Raw genomic sequence first — 20,213 nt, 5'->3', positions numbered from 1 at the left:
GTTAATAATTTTGTTTTATGCAATCTTATGTGTTTTGGTTCTTTCTTCTATTATGCGGTATTTGTGAGTATGACATGAAAAAGAGAGCAAGATCGTGAAAGCAAAAAAATAGATTGTTTTAGTTGAGCAAGATCTGTGAAGAAAGGAAAAAATAGTTTGTCTTAGTTATTTTTGCACTATGTAATTTTGTTTTTTTTGGTTAGCCCTTGTGTTTTTTGTAAATGTTATAAGATTTACGGTTTGTTTTGTGTTATAAATTTCAACTTTAACCACCTTTGTAATTTGATGGTGTTCATTTTTAATCTCAACTCTTGTTCATAAAAAGCTGCTATTTTGTTGAAAATCAAGTTATACGTTTCCATCACAACTTCATGGTTGTTATATAATAGAAGTTTGCCGGGGTCGGCATAGTTTCTCATTATGTAAATAGAAGTTCCCATTCGAAGGCGAAATTTAAGTTAAGAAAACTTGCCATAACCAACAACAAAGACAAACCATTTGAAGTTATTTGACGGCCAAAATGCATTTATTGGGGATTATTTGTGACGGAAAATTTTGTTTTTTGTTGAAAACCAAATTTATGGTGGTTATTTAATGTGAGTTTGCCGGGGTCAGATAGTTCCTCATTTTATGAACGAAGTTCCACCCATACCGAGCGAGAAATCGGCCAACAAAGAATAAAGATAAAACGTTTTTAACTTTTACGAACAGTCGAACGCATTTTATTGGGATTAGTTGACGCCATAATGGTTGTTTTAGTATGAATGAATTTTTGCTATGAATGAATGAAATATTTTACTTAGTGTTAATTGTATTGTCGAATGTTTTATCCAATTTTCCAAAGATTTTTAAATGTTATATAAACAACAAAGCCCATAAGTATGCCGCTAACGCATACTTATTTATTTTGTAAGCGAAAGACCTGCCGGTCCGGCATAAATGTGAAACATGAAAACAACAGAGAGAATAATATTGTTATGTCCCAAGGCATACATCTATTAAACTTACCGGGATGTAGTATTTGAGATACCAATTTTGTTTCCCGTAAAAAATCGTTATACACCTTACGGTGAGGCATAAATTATAAACCGGGATAATTAAATTTGATGATTTTTTTTTCTTTTTTCCTCAATGTTTTATGGTAGAGAATTGTAGATTTCATGTAGGGACATTTATCTCTTTCTCTTATATAGTTTTTTATTATCAACAACAAGAAGATAACAACTTAGTAAAAGAAAATAATAAAAGAAAGAATGACAGAAGAATAAATGTGTGATTGATGCTTGAAGTCTCGCCCTTAGTACTACAAAGTTTTGCCATTTCTTTCAGCAGAGTGCGCATTATGCGTCAAGAATCATAAGATCAATTCATATAAACCATGTATAAGAGTGTGATGTTAGGATGACAATTTCCCTCTTCCGTATCGTCTTGAATATGGATCGAGAGCCGGTGTGGTTACCGGTTGCCAAGGTGTCCAAAGAACTTGCATCTACCACGTCCGTATGTGTACTTTGTCGATTCTCTTCGTGGCGATATCTTTTTTGTTTGTTTTCTTCCGGAGTCTTATTTTAACATCGCGCATTATTTTAATATCCATAATGTTTTGTGGAATAATCTAGCGAGTCTTGATTTCCAACCGATAGTATTTCACCTTTGTATGTCTCTCGTTGTGCTTGTTTCTTGAACCGATCCGCACAAGATGTAGATTTTGGCAAACTTTTTTGTCTATAAATCGCCATGGTACGTGTGCAATTCGTAACTCGTCGGTTGGAACTCCAAGCACTCACAAGTCATATTCTTCGAGTCTACATTGTATTGATATCCTTCATCTTTCACAACAAATTTGACGGGAGTTATGTTTTCTACACCGTGGAAATTGACAATATAAATGAGTGATATTTTTTCGGCAATTTTCGCATTATGTGAGAGTTATGCCCTTTCGGATACTTCCCGTGCAGTGAAAATAAGAGTCCCCTTCCGGCGATGAACTATTTATAAAATGTGGTCACAGTCTTGTTCCTTTGTCCAGCATAACTTTTGTGTTTGGTTGATTTTAAACTATACATTGCTCATAAAACTAAGATTTGAAGTGTATGTTAGTAAAATCTACTTACTTTCATTGTGAGTATAAAAATAGTGTCATAGTTATGCCCTTACCTAAGATAATTCCATGCTAGTTAAAATAAGAATCTGCCCTTCCTACAGCAGTATAAAAATGGGGTCATAGTTCTTCCTTTATCAAAGATAACTTTTGTGTTTGGTTAAAATTAAACTATCATTGCTCACCAAACTAATATTGAAGTGTATGTTGGAAAATGTACTTACTTTCATTGTGAAGCCTCTACTTATCTTTTCGCGAATCTTTTCACCCCAACATTGTGTCGAGATCGGCCCCGTCGTTCATCCAATTTTCTACCGGTAAAACCAATTTTGCAGCTTGTTCCGGATGTAATCAATACATGCCATTATTGGCAACTCCTTGCTTTCCTCAATACAGACCATTGTCTCGACATTGTTCGTGAGCATGTTGTAACGCCCTTGTTGGTGTGGAATGAACGTGCCCATCTTTCTGGTGTTCTTCTTCTATGTATTCTACAGCTTTTGGGTCGATTTGTTGTATCTGTGACATATAGGTACGAAACTCGCATTTGTAGGTAGTTCGCATTGTAGAAAGTGATAGGATCGCTTCGGACGGGAAATATTTTTGCAAGTTCTTCTCCATGTGGTAGATGCATATTCCATCCGGGTATCTGAATCTGATTCTTTGATTGCAGTTACGATTGATGCGTGGCGATCGGAAGAATTGATAGGTTCGCGCGTGCCCAACACCTTTTTCACGTGTCCAAGAACCACCTCGTAGGATTCATTATTCTCGCAGTCTACTTGATACCAAATGCTAGAGGAAATATCGTTGTTTCCATCTTTTCGCGCTCGCCTATCTTGAGCACACCGCGGTATTTTGATTTCAAGAAGGTATCCACCATTATTACTCTGTCCGCTTGTTTCAACCCTCAATCGATGCTCCATGTTTTAAAAAAGCATACTTAAACTTATTGTCGCTGATCCATTTGATGTTAGCAATCGTCCCGGGATTTCTTAATTTCATCATGTGAAGATATTGCGGTAAGTGTGTAGTTATTTTCTGGCGTTCCTCTTATGACATTATAAGCGTGTTGGAGGGAACGCCGTGCTTTGTGGTAACCAATGTGTGCAAGCCATATCTCGCTTCTCATTTCTTCAATGACAAATTTGGGTGTTATCTCTTGTAGTGTATGGCGTACTAGGTCCGTAATGTATTCGCTATGACTTTTGAAGTTGCATTCCTCGTATCGCGAGGTGATGAAATTTATTGAACAACTATGTCTCTTTTCAAAGTTAACTACTTTGAAAAGTTCCGATCCTCTCGAACCTTGAACCGTGGAAACGCCAAATGCGGTGCTAGTTCAACACATCCGATGTAATACCGTGCGTGCATGACTTTTCTACCTTGTACCTTGATATGTGAGTAATTGCAATGTTATTCATGCACTTTTTCACGGTATCTTTGTCTTTGAATAAAATGCCAACTTCTATTTGATCAATCGATGCACTAGGTGTCAAAATTTGTGTATCATTTTGTATCCTCTTCCTCTTGAGTGTCTTTCTTTTGTTGCATGGCCGTGTTTTCGCCTCTTCAACCGTCATGCTCGTGAGTAAGTGATACAACATTCATTGAGTTGGATCTCGAGAAAGGTCATTGTTTACAACTTGCTCAATGTTTGGCGATTGCCATTGTAGATTACTTAGGGACGTAATCGGTTAGGAGTTACTATCTCGCTCTTGCTCATGTGGAATCCCAAGGTTATGTCCAATAGTACGTGTTGTTCATCATCCAAGCCAATTTCGTACATGTCTTCTTCATAAGCAATGCAAAGTTGTTTGTCAATTTCCTCTTTATGGTTTGTCATCGTCATTAGGATAGAGTCATTATGATGTTCTTGTAATGGGTTGTTCTCCGCATCGACCGAATTGAACTCTAATATGAAACGGGAATTTCCGAAGTTGTCATTGTTGTTGAGTTATGTAAGCAAGTGTGAAGATCAATGTCGTTTGTTACACGCATCCCTTTGGATGTTTTCTCACCGGTGTCAAACCATATGTTGGTCTCTTTTTGCCGAGTATCTTGTGTATGCCACGCAAATATACATTGAGTGAATTGTTGAAAATTTACACCATCATTGACAAGTATTAGCTTGGTTTCATGATTAACATAATTGTAGGTGGCGTCCCATTTGCCGTTGAAGGCTACGTAGATGCATCTTGGTGTCGTTTTTTGTTAAACTTCACCATATAAAGAAAGATTCACTTGAGAGAAAAACCAAAATGAAAATGTATTTAAGTTGTTAGTTTTGAAAATTTAAGTTCGCCCTTCTAGCGAGACTTTGCATGTAAAGTCATGATGTATGCCGACACGGCATACTCTACCATTTTGTAAACGAAGTTCCGCCGCTACCGCATTCTTCAAAAGCAGATATTCGTTTCTGTGATTATTCCAATGAGATCGCAACAGTTATTTTCATGAAACCGAAAAACCTCCTCCGTCTTTATCCAATTTAAATCAAATCCATCCAAATTGCGTTGGTTTATACTTCTATATAAAACCAACACAACTTTTGGAAGGAAAAAAAAACACTTTACTTCGAAAATCGTATATAATCACATACAAAATGAACCAAAATCAACATATTGTACATGTTAATGGTGGCCACGGGCAAGCACATGAACATGCCCATCTTCATAACCAAATTCATCCTAATATTGCAAATTTGCAAATTACTCATGAAATTGCTGATATCAAAAGAGACATAGATTTTACGAGGGCTCTTTATGGTGCTCTAGCAGAAAATGATGATCGAAGAGAATTACGATTTGTAAGTGTAGGTTATTCCAAGACACCGGCCAAATTGACTACGGGGCAATTTGGAAACGGGTACACAATAAATTAGAAGCGATGTACTTATGAAGTTAGGATTTTATGTTTTGTGGACATATATATATTTAAATGTATGTGTAATGAAGTGTAAGTATCCGTAGGTTTGTAGAATTTTACTTTAATGGCTTAAATAGAAGTATTGCCTTCTCCGCATACTTGTTGAAGTTTGTTCACAACATTGCCGATACTACATACTATACTTTTTGTAAATTTAACTTTTGCCTCCCCAGGCGCACGAGCACTTTTTGTTTTTCCGATGATAATGCACTAAATCGTTTTTGGTTTAAAAAAATAAAAAAAATGAAAACCTCCTCTACCTTCATCCAATTTAAATCAAATGCACATTGCTTACGATTAGAGGATTGACGCAATTTGGACTAATTTATACTTCTATATAAACCAACTTTTGCCTTCTCCGCATACTTGTTATGAAATGGTTCACAACATTGCCGATAACGGCATACTATTCTCTTTTGTAAATTGAACTTTTGCCTCCTCCGCATGAGCACTTTTTGTTTTGATGATGATAATGCAATATCGTTTTTGGTTTAAAAAATAAAAAAATTGAAAACCTCCTCTACCTTCATCCAATTTAAATCAAATGCACGCTGTCAGTCATTGTTGCAATTAGAGGATTGATGCAACTGGACTAATTTATACTTCTATATATAAACCCGAAATTTTGCCTTCTCAGGCATACTTGTTATGAAATTGGTTCATAACATTGCCGATAACGGCATACTATTCTCTTTTGTAAATTGAACTTTTGCCTCCTCCCATTTATGAGCACTTTTTGTTTTCTTGATGATAATGCAATCGTTTTTGGTTTAAAAAAATAAAAAAATTGAAAACCTCTCTACCTTCATCCAATTTAAATCAAATGCGTTATTGCGATTAGAGGATTGATTAATCGGACTAATTTATACTTCTATATAAACTGTAAATTTTGCCTTCTTCCTAAGCATACTTGTTATGAAATTGGTTCATAACATTGCCGATAACAAGATACTACTCTTTTTGTAAATTGAACTTTTGCCTCCTCCGGCATGAGCACTTTTTGTTTTCCGATGATAATGCAATAAATCGTTTTTGGTTTAAAAAATAAAAAAATTGAAAACCTCCTCTACTTCATCCAATTTAAATCAAATGCACATTATTAATTAGAGGATTGACGCAACTGGACTAATTTATACTTCTATATAAACCTAGAAATTTTGCCTTCTCCATGATACTTGTTATGAAATTGGTTCGGAAAGTTGCCGCGAACTATGATAATCGTACGCTTTTGTAAATTGACCTTTTGCCTCGTATTACGTTTTGCCTTAATTCAAGTTTAAATCGATAAGCATTGCCTGATTTAAATTGAATTTATTATTATTACAATTTCAAGTAAATAAGCATTGTATACTAATTTAATTAAGGTATAAAGTAATTAAAATCAGAACAAAGCAACAAATCCAATCAATTCTATTTTTGTTGATTAATTTTATCATGCGCAATTTTCAATCTGAGCTGTATGTCATCTGTTTCTTAATAATCAGGTCGTAGAAGATGATTTTTTTCAAATATTAACAATCTAAACTCAATAAAATCGTTAAATTGAGTTGAATTAAGATTTGTACCTTTTACGTATGTTGTAGCGACAAAATCAATCGAGAAACGGCTTGGAACAACGATTTGAATAATGTGAAAAATTGGGAACGAAGTTGGCACAGGTTAACGATATGAAAGAAGTAAGGATTTGAGAATAACGATATTTGTTTTTATATGTAACGGTCGGGGGTAATAATGTCTTTTTACTATGTTGCTTTTGCTCGGAAGGGCAATAATTAAAGACCACCATTTTGAGGGGCAAAATCTAAAGACCAGCCCAAAAGAGGGGCATTCGCGCCAATTGCCCTTTTTGAGAAACTTAAATAACCAGGATATAATTAAAATAGTGGGCCTCAAATGATCCTATTTGTGCAAGTGCAATTCGCAGGAATTTCCTTATTTTGGGGTGGTCTTTAATTTTTGACAATTAAATTGGTGGTCTTTAATTATCATGTATGGACAAAAAATTGTCTGTGCAAATCTTCCCCTCATCACATAAAGCATTTTTTTGTGCGGAATGCCCTTCAAATGCACTGGTCTTTAATTTTTGCCCCTCAAATTGGTGGTCTTTAATTTTTGTCCATTTCGCCTAATACCATGAGGTTTGGGGTTCAAATTCCGGTTTAGTAAAAAAAAAAAAAATCGCAAGGTAGAATTTTATAGTAAAGTTAGGCATATTCGAGCAAAATTAGGCTTATTCGGGCAAAGTTATGTCTCTTCAGGCAGAGGTTTGCCTTAATGAATAGGCCTAACTTTGCCCGAAAAGTTAAGCTTTAAGGCAGAGGCTTGCCTTAAGAGCTAATTTTGGATAAAAGTTTGCCTTAAGGCAAATTTCTACCTGAATAGGCCTAATTTGCTACAAACCTCTGCCTTGGGTTTTTTTTTTTTTTTTTACTGAGCCGAAGTTCGAACTCAGAATCTCGGAATATTAAGCGAAGAATAAAAATTAAAGACCAACAATTTGAGGGACAAAAATTAAAGACCAGTGCCTTTGAAGGTCAATCGTGCAAATGACAAGTAAGTTAAGTTTCGCACTTCGGCCCAACACTTAACGTAATCAGCAAATCTTGCGGCTAAGGTTTAGATAATGAGATGATTAAGAAAAAATAATGGAACCTTAAGCGCGCTAGAAGAAGGGGTTGAACCTTCGACCTTGTGGTTAACAGCCACACGCTCTAACCAACTGAGCTATTCCAGCCGCTGTTGAACTGACGAGGATGACCAATTATTACGTTACAATGACCTTATTAACACATTTTCTATGGGTGGAATTTTAATAGAGATAAGGTTGAGAAGGGAAAAGCTGCCAAAATACGCTAACAGTCAATATTTAAGAAATTAAACATTAGTTTTAGCTTAAAATTTCGCATTATATAGTACAATATTTGATTGGCTGCATATTTGTGGCGTAACTACTGCAGTATTTGATTTATGGTATTAAATAATATTCATAATAAATCATGCAGGAATTTATATATTATTTGACGCGATGATATCTTTGTTGAAAAAATGATCTTGATATCTCAAAAAGAAATATTTTTTATTGATGTCTAAATTTATTCCTTAATACCTTTTAATGAGTCATTAATATGCTAATTAATTTAACAGATTTCTATCGGTATAATGGTTGTCATAACAGACCATTAATGAGTCAATATCTTCATATCATTACAGACCCACTTGAATTCATATCAAATTCTTGAAATGAATTGGCTTAATGACTCCTATTGTCTGGACAGTTACATAATCAGACCTTCACCTTCCTAACGTAATCCTTTGCTTCATGATGGGATATTATTCCTCTATTTCCATGCATTAATCTCTTTACCGTTGTAAATATTTATAGCCATCTCTCAGGTTATTCTACTATATAAATTCTACTCTTTTCCTTTTGGAAGTGTATATATACAATGAAGAGAAATTCCTTCTCCTATATTCTATTAGTGTGCTGGGTTTTCTTCTTTAATCTTTATTAGATTCCGGCTCCTAGTTTTGTGTACTAGAAGAGATTGTTGAATCCTGGGGAATACACCCATACCGGGTGAAATATCCCTTAAGGACAGTTTCTTCGGACATGCCTAAATCTTTGATGAATTCCGTATGGTGTTCGTGATCAAATATTTTTCATAAGATTTCCAACAATCTTAAAGATATTTCATACTATGTTATTATGGAAAATACCAATTACAAAAAAGGCCAGAATGGCTGGTTGATTTTGCAACATGTTGTCAACACTAAGCTTTAACCAATCCCATAATCACTTGTAAGTGGAGGTTAATTTTCTTCTCTAAGAAAATTGAAGGTACGCAATTTTCATACCTATGTGTTGAATATATGTTGACAGAATAATTATAATGTCAAGTGGTTCAAAATTAAAATTTTTACGGTGAGATACACATACGTGCATATACTTGGTTCAGACTCTACTAGTTCATATATAATTGTAGTATTTTTTTAAGTAATAATCATGGAGATATGATAACTATTAAGAATTTGAATGTGTCTTATAACCATCAGTGATATTGTAGATAGTGCAAAAATGTTAATTTGAGCTATCTAGTAGATGACTGCCTTCTCTGTTTGGAAAGAAAAAAAAAAAATAGTGCACTCTAAAAATTTAAAAAAAAAAAACTTTTTGAGTGAGAAAATTCTTAAAGACCCTTTTGAGGATATATTTGATTCCTGCAAAAAGTGTTTATTGGACGATCTCCTTTTGGTACGAATTTGTGTTATTATAATATTATTTTAGGTAGCTCCTAATAATTTTCACATATTTGTGAATAATTTATATTTGAGGTGTTAAGCTGAATGTATATGCATATGTTTTAAATATGGGGAAAAGTATTAAAACACACTCAAATCTATGGCCAAAATTGCCATAACACACCTCAACTTTGCGGGGTCCTATGACCCCCACTGGACTTATTTTTTGTGTATTATTTTCGCTTTCAACCGGTGACCGGACTAGCAAGTGTAGCTACTCTCCTTCGCGTAAGAGATGATAAAAACTATATGGACCAGTGTATATTTGCCACATGGCCGTCCAAATAACGTTTTTAATTCCCCAAATCCAATCTTAAATCCCCATCTCCACAAACGGCTAGATCTTCTCTCTTCTTCCACATTGAGTTCTTCCCCAAATTTTTTGGTAAATTTCTTCTCTTCATGTTTCAATTCTTACCCAAGATTGGATTCTTACAATTTCTTTCCCCAAATTTCGATTAAAATTCGGGTTAGCTATGGAAGAAACAAGATTGGATTTGAATAAGCTTTGTATGGACAATGAAGATCCAATGTTGAATGAGGAGGTGCGATGCGGTCACGGTGTGTTGCTCCCATTGAAGACTTCAGCGGTCCGATAACAATCGAGGAAGAAGATATTGGTCTTGCCCCTACTATGGTTCGAAGAAGTGTAAATTTTTTCGATGGAGGGATCTTTCCAAAGTTGATGAAAGATCGAAATACATTATTCCAAAGTTGGTGAACAAAATGAAGGAGATGCATGGAGAATTAGCTTCAAAGAGAAGAAAATTAAGGAGATGGAAGAAGGATGTGGAAGTTCCGAAATTGCCGAGATGTTGAAAGAGATTGAAATGGAAGAACAATCTGTCTCAAGTGATATGAAAATGAAGGAGATGGAAGAACAATCAAGTGTGATTAATAAAGGCGAAATTGAAAATGCAAAAGAGATAAAATCGAAAAAGAAGGGGATCAACAACTTTAGCTCTAATTTGATTTTCACATTTTGTATCTTGTTTTGTTTTGGTAGTTGGATCAGTTGGTTAATGCGAGGAAATTCTTCAACTTGTCATGACCAATTGCCTTAGTGTTTCTTGTATTTTTGAAGTTGAATGGTTTAGTTTTGTGCTTGATGTTAGGTAGGCAGTGCTTGGAAAAATGTCTTTTGTGTTGTGGTTAATGTTAGGTAAGAACTACTTTTCCATTTTATTTTGTCTTGTGGTTAATGTATGTTAGGAATCCTTTCTAGTTTTCTTTTGTTTTGTGTTTAATGTAAGTTTGAAATTGATGAATGAAATCCCTTTAATTTAGAAATCAAAGGTGTTACATGTCTTTCCAACATAAACCTTGCTTAAATTGAAAACACGGAGACCGGTCTAATCTATTTCTATGATCTCCTGTTTTTTTTCAACAAGGAAGTGTATCCGGTCTCTAGCAGCGACACAGGCCTTGAAACACAATATATCCCCTGTCCTGAATCCGTTAGCATCTATAAATTCTTTCCATCCTTGATAGAGCCGCGTATGAGCACCAACTTTGTATTTCATTTTGTACGCGCCTCTTTCTAAATTACAACGACTTCACGGTCATCGTGCGGGAGAAATTCAAGAATGCTACTTGGAAGGATCTGCGAAAAAAAACATGTGATTACTAAAACTAAAATAACGAGTTGAAAATAACAAATAAATTAGACGAACACTTACGAAATCATCCTTTTCGACGTATGATTTGGTCAATTTTTTCTCAAAATAAGCTACCATTTTCGAATTAAGGCTCGTGTTAGAGGTTGTGTAGAATGCTATTTCATAGTATTAAAGTGTAAGTGAAAGCCTATATTTATAATGTGTTTTGCAATAAATTCCCATTACTTAACCCCAACCACCTTAGCCGTTTTGACCACCTTTAAATCCGGTCAAAGCTTGACCACATTTAGTTCTCAATATAATTTCGTTCAAAATGCTTGACGATTTGGTGAGCAACATTAATGTAGTTCAAATGCATGACCAACGAGATTTCACTTGGTCCATAAGCTGCAGCTTTGAAAAAAAGCATTGCACCAACATAGGTTGCACATTACGGACATTAAACATGTGCACCAACAATTTCAAATAGAAACAGAGTGCGGATTAATAGGACATTAAACATGTGCACCGATGTTCTTCTTGAAAGAGACGAGACTTAATAATAAACGAACCTGCTATATATAAACACTTGCACCAATAGAAGTTTGTACAAAAGTAGTGCATCACATTCATGATGATGCAACATTAATCTTGATACAGAGCATAATGTCACAAATCAAGCATCTAAGCCATAGCTACTTTAGTTTGTTTATGAACTGCAAAAACTACCAACTACATTAACTTGTTCTACCAACTACCAACATATTAACACTACTTCCATGGATCCTTTGTCTGCGAGTTCTAGGTCGCTGTCACTTTTTTCCTTTTCTTTACCCTCATCTCTTTGCGGCTTGATGTCATTTCTTCTTTGCCCTTCCACCTCACTCGATCCTTGCTTTGTGACCAAGGTCCCCGATAACATCAGTGACCTTATATGCTTTCTTGGAGCGATCAATTATCCTACTACTTGGCAAGCCATCTTGTAGACAAAGCAAAACAATTGTTTATAGTTAGTAAACTCACTTGCAACAAATATACCCAATCCAACAAATATTTCAGCTCTTACATTGTATGTTGTAAATCCATTTTTGCGACAAATATACCCATTCCAACGATCCCTAGGCCTTTTGTAAGGGGTAGTTCTTCCTCTTTCATTATCAACGTTAATTTGTTACACTAGAAGCTTGAGAGGTTTTTCTTGGTCTTCCCCTCCCTTCTTTGAAGACCTTTCCATTCTTTTGACCAGTTGGCTAGGATATGTCTTGCACACATCCTGTGCTCCACCAGTGGTAACAATTCTTTCATAGCTGATTGAAGCCCCTACAATTTTGAGAAACAATTATATATGAATGGACAGAAACTAAATGAAGAAAAAAAAAGTGATTGTCATACCTTTTGCATGTCTGATATCACAGTGTAGTTGCTGCCATCTCCCATTCCCAAATCGCCTATCAACAATTTCAAAAACCATGTCCAAGTGTTCTTATTCTCATATTCCACTATAGCCCAAGCAATAGGCAACATTTGATTATTAAGCATCTTTAGCAACAACAGCCAATAGCCGTCCTTTGGTTATTCCCTTTAAAACAACCATCCAAACCAATACATTTCTACGACCACCTAAAAGCATTTTTTCAAAGCATCAAAGCAAATATAAAAACTTTCAAACACCAACCTACCACTTTCACCGAGTCATCAACCTTAACAACACAAGTACTCCCCGGGATTAGTCCTCAATATTTCATCCCATAGTCAAATATTCTTCCAAACTCTAACACATGATCACCCATGATTTCTTGGAGTACTTTAGCTCTAGCTCTCCTGGCAGTGGTTTTTCCAACATGTATATTAAGTTCTTCCCTAATCAACTGCTGAAACTTGAAAATCCTAATGTTTGGCTGTTCTGTAATTCTATTCTTGTAATGTTTAGACAAGAACTTAGCATTGCACATGTAATTTCTAGTAGTCTTGACACACCTATGTTTAGGATTGTAGGTTTTGATCATGAAATCATTAGTCTTCTTGTCAAGACTTGCATATAGACCATGGGCGACCATCCCTACACCTCACCCTAACCTTTTTGGGCTCATTGACAAATTTCTCTACCGCACACCCCTTTGAAGTGCATATTTTGTAACAAGATCCCTAAACTCATTCACATCCTCAAAAACCATCCCCAACTCCCACATCACTTTTTCAACAGTTGTCAAAAATTATCCTTCTCCTAGCCCTCCTAGACCTCGACTCATCATACGTATCCGATTCAACACTATATGCATCGAACCGACATACAACGGCTCATCCCCAGCAACCTTACCTTTCAAGCTTGTATCAGCAGTAGCAGTTTCATCAAAGCCCAGATCTGGACCAACTTCACCAACAGGAATTTCTCCAGGGTCATTTGGTATCCTTTCTCTTCTTTTCCTCCTCTGGATATGACCTCCTTTCGACCCTTGTGTGTATGCACTCTTCATGAACATCATCACTTTCATGTTCGTGATCATGTTCATTAAAGAGTTCGGCTTGGTCGGACTCGAACTATCATCGGACCGGTCGATTCAAGAATAGAAAATTCACTACTTAATGGGTCTTCGGAAGCGCAGTTTCGGATCTTTTGGAAAGGCCAGCTGTTCAGCGGTTTCGATATTCGGTTCTTTATTAAAAGCAAACCCATCCCCTCTTCTTGATACCCCCATCCCTTTCTTTATTAAAAGCGACCAAAGATTCCTCATTGGGGCTAGTGTATTCCAACAAAGCAATGGGACCATCTACATTATCTAAATTATCAACCATGTGTGGGACATAGATTTCAATAGTATCCCCATTTTCAAAACTTTGTGAAATTTCGAAAATGTCCCTATCAGTTTGGATTTCTACAACACTATCACTATTAGGTCTCCTAACACAAAATGAACAACTTGTAGTATACCCTAGTTCTTTAATATAATCCTTAGTTCAAAAAAGGACACCCTATCCACATCAATATCCAAAAACTCGTTATTTGTCCACCCTCATACTTTGGTTGCCCACTACTAACATCCAAAACCCACCATGATACCATCTCAATGTTACTAATACAAACCACTCATACGAAATTACAATTCAAAAGAATAGTACAAACAATCGCACCACACATATACAATAACAATAGATGGTCAACAACAATCACAACCCCACACACACATCAAATAACAACAATTAAATTGACTTGACAATACAAGGCCAAACGTTCTGTATAAAATCACATTTTGGGGTGAAAATAAATTGGACGCAATTACAACAAGAATACTACACGACATAAGATTACACATCTCTTAACCCCAAATAACCCCAATTTAAACTAGGAAAAACCCATAATTTTTTAACAAACCAGAAATTCATACGACAATTCCATAAATCCTATATAATATGGAAAAAAATAAACTTTATGCGTACAAATGCGACAAAGAACAAGACTAACCTGGTATTTTTGAGCTCACTAAAAGCTTGAAGATCAATCGACGATTTCGGTCAAAATCCACCGCGATGTTACCACCTAAAGTTAGTTTAACTATGATTACGATTTGCGATTTAAAATGGTATTTGAGTGATTAATATGGCGTAAATCGAGTGGAAGGTGAGAGAGAATTTTGGATTTCAAATTTTGGAAACCAAAATAATGAAAATGACCCGTCGATTTTAATTTTATGAGCGCGTGCATACACTCAAACTCGTTTGAGTGACTTTGTCCGGTTGAAAGCGAAAAATAATACACAAAAAATAAGTCCAGGGGGGTCATAGGACCCCCGCAAAGTTGAGGTGTGTTATGGCAATTTTGGCCATAGTTTGAGTGTGTTTTGAATACTTTTCCCTTTAAATATATAGCTATTGTGATAAGATTATTGAAAAGATCTTTTGAGTGTGGCAAACAATGATACACCTCAATGTGGAAGAAGATTCGGAGAAACGATAATCTCGCTAAGTAAAAATAAATTTGTCACGCCCCGAACCATGGCCTGGGCGTAACACGGCACTCGAGCCTTGCTTGCATGTGTCCGAGTGAACCTCATGACTTGCTTGTCAACATGGGCATCAAAACAATATATCTATATGATGCAATTTAAATGAATCATGAAAATATAATTTGCGGAATAAAGTTTTGAAATTATCTCATAGCATGAAACTTCATGAAAACGTAATAGTACGAAAACATGAAAGCAAGCGACTGCGTGAACTAATATAAATCGTCATGAAACCTCTAAAACATATCTAAATACTAACTACCAGGACATGGCCACGGACTACCATAAAGCGCATACTAATACGGACTCCATGTTGAACCCGAGAGTGGGGCTCACCAATAAGCCGATAGGCCGAGGTGATCCTACTACGCAGTGTATCTTTCTCGAAAATCGGTATACGCACCGTAAGTGCGGGCCCCGGCAAAAGGGACGTTAGTACATGGTGAATAGTACTAGTATGTAAAACCCGCCGAAATGAAGAACATGGCACAACATAGGTATAGGACATGAGCTGGCGAATGTAACTTGAACATGATATGAAACGTGAGTAAAGTCCGAAAACGATAAATCAATGGAAATACATGTATATAAAACTGCCGTAACGTGGGGAAGGCTATAGTATAACCGACAACATGGTCCGGTACTTGCGTCCTCTACCGGCGAACACTCACACCTTGCCGGGGATATGAGATTTAAGTAATAATAGCATGTAAGGATCCAAAAGCGCATAATGAAGGTGTTGCCTCGCTGTCGACAACCCTTATCCTACGGTGGCGACGTAGTTTCGGGCTATCCGAGCCTTCTTGGTTAACTAAGCAATCCCAAAAACATGAACATGATATAGTTGGCTAAGAAGCCCATGATTTTCGTGAAATAACTTGTAATTAAGTTCTTGATTCATGAGTAATAACAATAGTTCATAATTATATATATAATTGACTTGAAAACATGCTTGTAACTTGCTACATAAAATCATAAAATTTCATATAAACATAATGAGAATACATGAGGAAGAATTCATGATTCATGGATTAAGCTAGGGTTCCTAATAACCGTAATGGAAGATTTGAAATACAATAACGAATATAGATACAAAATTCATGTACATAAATACATAACTATGGGCTACCAATATGTTGGGTTTAATGCCCAGGGTTTTTGAACTTCATGGATATCGAAACGGAGCATGGGGAAGAACGTAGAGATTCCCACATGTGATGGAAGTTCTACATACCTTAATCGCTCCAAAACTTGAATTAAAGACTTGAGCTTTGAAGAGGATTTCCAAAAATCTTGAATTCTTGAACCTTGAGATGGGTTTTCTTGAAAACCTAGTTTTAGGAATGATGATTTCTTGTTTACATTACAAGGATATGTATTAGAATTGACTTGGAATGATTAGAGTAGGCTTACCTTGGCGTTCTTGAGGTTTGGGTCTTGTTCTCTATGGATTTAGGGTGATTTTTCGTGACTAGGGATGCTAGGGAAATAAACCCCAAGCTTAAATATAACTTAAAACGCGAAATCTCGAATTTTGACCCGAAATCGACTTTGTTTCGCCATGGGTCCACGATGCGGGTGAATCGCGCAACACTCGTCGCAGTAACTACTCGGAGTTGCGCGATCGTCCCGTGCAAAGCGGCCATCGCACGCGCTCTCACGCACCCTCACGCGCCCCGAGAAGCGGTGTATGTCGGTTTTACGCAGTGTTCGATAAAATAGGCATAACTTCTTGTACATAGCTCTGATCAAGGCCCATAATATACCTTTGGAAAGGTATTTCAAAGGGCTACAACTTTCATGTTTTAAGTTTCCCCAAATTCCCAACGGATTTTCACGAAATTCGACTGGAAGGCAAACGTATCAAAAACTTAGCCGATTCTATAGACTTTTAAACGCCTTACTATTAGCCATATTGAGAAGATCATATCTCCTTGCTCGATCTCTCGATTGTCCTGGTCCTTATATCGTTAGAAAGCTATTTTTATGTACTACAACTTTCATTGAGGGTACTTTCCCAAATTCCTAACTAATCGAAGAGTTATCCTTTGCGAAGTAGGCCTATCAACCCTTTTCGCAAAACGTTCAAACCTTCAATTTTTCCACTAAAACTCTAATGATATGAGTCTAACCTTAGTTCTTATATACGGGGTGTAACAAAATTTGACTAAGCCGATGATATAAATATTGTGGTCATTTCTCAAGCGAATCTTATGGCTAATGTGAGAAATTGGGTGTTAGACTTAGGTGCTACTAAGCATATTTGTGCTAACATAATTTTGTGTTTTACACCCAAGTTGAAGAAGAAAAATGATTTATTTATGTTGGTGATTCTAGAACTACTCAAGTTCTTGGAATGGAAAAATCCTTCTGCTTAAACTTACATCTTAAAAGCATTAGCGTTAACTGAGGTGGTACATGTTCCTAATATGTGATCCAATTTGGTTTTATGTGATTATTAGAAAGAGTTGGGTACAAATTTTATTTGAGTTTGATAAGATGTTAACAAAAATAATGTTTTGTGGCTGATGAATACTGTAATCATGATTTATATTTGCTTGATAATTTTCAAGTTGAAAATGTTAATATTTTGTTTACTCGACTAATTCATATGATTTATGACATGTTAGACTTAGATATGTTAGTTTCTTCTTATATTAAAAATATGCATGTTTAAGTTTTGCTTATGTTGAGGAGAAAAATTAATTAATTTGAGATTATACTGATGTTAGATTTTTACAAGGTTGTATCTGACCAAACGAATGACTTTCATATAATAGTTACAAAACGTTGGCTTATTGTTTGTTATGACTTTGAAAATTGTTATTTGTCTTAAATGAGTTTTAATCAATTCATTCATTAAAATCATTGAAATCAATTGCTATATATATTGCCTTTATTGGCAATGAGATGGGAAATATTATAAGTACAATCATTTGTGTTCTTCATCTATTTTTTTTTTTAATTTGTGTTCTTCATCTATATTTACTTATATGCTAAAACGTTTGAAAGTGTGAGGGTGTTCAACTAATGTTATATATGCTACTTGATTTTATGGAAAAGTAATAATACTTGAGAGGTACCACAAATATGGTAGTAACATAGTGTATTTTGTAGTTGTACTAGAAGGGTACAATGATGCCAATTGGATCTCAAAATTCATTAGTGATTATGTGTGTACCCTTTGTGGGGGTTGTAATAATATGAAAATCAACCAAATAGACCATAATGAAATTTACGTTTGTGGTTTGAAGTTGGCTGGTAATGAGGCTAAGATACTTCTTAGTGAGTATTGAGGTTGAGATAAAAATCAATATGTCTATATATTTTGATTGCCAAACAGTAGTAGAAAATTAAATTTTTCAATGACAATAAAATACATTCATCTGAGACATGATGTGATAAAGCAACTGTTGTGAGATGAAATTATTTTCATTAATTATGTGAAGTCAGAAGGTGAACTTGATCAATTCATGGACTATAAGAAACATCGAGGGGGATGAGAATTTTAAGTCAAATTGAGAAGATCAACAATGATGGTAACCCAACCTATGTAATTGGAGATCCTGTGAATTAGGTTCATATGGGTAATAACAAGTCATTAGTCGATCAAGTATGCATTATAAGATTATATGCCTTCCTATGGTGTGTGAATATAGTGCAGTTTTGCAAGGTAAAGTGAGGCTGAGTTATAATCTCTCAATCCATTACCATATCCTTTATAGGTGGTGTATTGCCCTGCAGAATACACTTGATGGGTGAACCTATATGAGTGTGGAGTGGTGCCGCTTTTATGAAATTGTGACGGATTTCTAAAGCACTCATGAATACCAGGACACGCGCATGGCCTTTTAACGCAAAACCGTGATAAGGACAAAGATTGTGCGAGTATGATGTGATAGAATAAGACTATGGGCTTACAAAAGAATTCTTGGTTCATAGAAGTCCTAAACTTCACCAATTGTTCTGTAAGTATAATCTTATTTTATCTAGGTTTGGTTCATAGTCTACGAGAAACCAGATTCGACGCATTGTACTCATATGTGAAAACCTAGCAAAACTTCTTATTTGATCCTATTCCTTATATTCTTTTTGAGATATGTGGGGGATTGTTGAAAAAAATGATCTTGATATCTCAAAAAGAAATATTTTTTATTGATGTCTAAATTTATTCCTTAATACCTTTTAATGAGTAATTAATATGTTAATTATTTTAACATATTTCTATCGGTATAATGACTGTCATAACAGATCATTAATGAGTCAATATCTTCATATCATTACAGACCCACTTGAATTCATATCAAATTCTTGAAATGAATTGGCTTAATGGCTCCTACTGTCTGGACAGTTACATAATCAGACCTTCACTTTCCTAACATAATCCTTTGCTTCATGGTGGGCTATTATTGTCCTCTATTTCCATGCATTAATCTCTTTACCGTTGTAAATATTTATAGCCATCCCTCAGGTTATTCTACTATGTAAATTCTACTCTTTTCCTTTTGGAAGTGTATATATACAATGAAGAGAAATTCCTTCTCCTATATTATATTAGTGTGCTGGGTTTTCTTCTTTAATCTTTGTTAGATTCCGGCTCCTAGTTTTGTACTAGAAGAGCTTGTTGAATCCTGGGGGATACACCACACCGGGTGAAATATCCTTAGGACAGTGTACCTGCCACAAGCTTTGATGAATTCTGTACAGTGTTCGTGATCAAGTATTTTCTGTAAGATTTCCAACAATCTTTCATATTATTTCACCCATGATATCTTTGTTGAGCTGCATGCCACAATCATGGAGAAGTTTATGCTCCAAGACATTGTTCTTGAGTTCGGAGAACGTACATGGAATAATCATTTTTACATTATTTCACGCTTCTATTTCACTCATGATGTCTGTTTTAAAACTTTTTTTTAACCCCTCCCCCCAGGAGCTCCCCCTTTGCTCCCTTAGTGACTCGAACTCGCAACCTTCGGGTTGAAAGTGGAGGGCGCTTACCATCTGAGCAACCTCTCTTGTTCTGTTTAAAAACTTATACTCCATCCATATCAATTTATGTGAACCTATTTCCTTATTAGTCCAAGCAAAAAAGAATGATCATTTTCTATATTTGGAAATAATTTATCTTTATTCAATGATTTAAAGCCACACAAAATATATGTGACTCATTTAACAACACAAGTCTAAAAGTCTTATTTTCTTTCTTAAACTCCGTGTCCAGTCAAATGAGTTTACATAAATTAAACGGAAGGAGTATATTTTATTATTATTTCACACATGACA

The 20,213-nt window shown here is 35.5% G+C and overlaps 1 non-coding gene across 1 annotated transcript; it reads right to left on the bottom strand.

The window, feature by feature from the left end:
* Positions 1 to 7,689: 7,689 nt before the first annotated feature.
* TRNAN-GUU (transfer RNA asparagine (anticodon GUU)) lies at positions 7,690 to 7,763 on the bottom strand. Its single transcript has one exon. It is a non-coding gene; the product is annotated as a tRNA-Asn (tRNA).
* Positions 7,764 to 20,213: the final 12,450 nt, after the last annotated feature.

The sequence above is a fragment of the Lycium ferocissimum genome, chromosome 5, assembly GCF_029784015.1.
Source record: "Lycium ferocissimum isolate CSIRO_LF1 chromosome 5, AGI_CSIRO_Lferr_CH_V1, whole genome shotgun sequence".
Classification (NCBI taxonomy): domain Eukaryota; kingdom Viridiplantae; phylum Streptophyta; class Magnoliopsida; order Solanales; family Solanaceae; genus Lycium; species Lycium ferocissimum.
The sequence above is the reverse complement of the archived record's forward strand: the minus strand, read 5'-3'. Positions and strand labels throughout refer to the sequence as shown.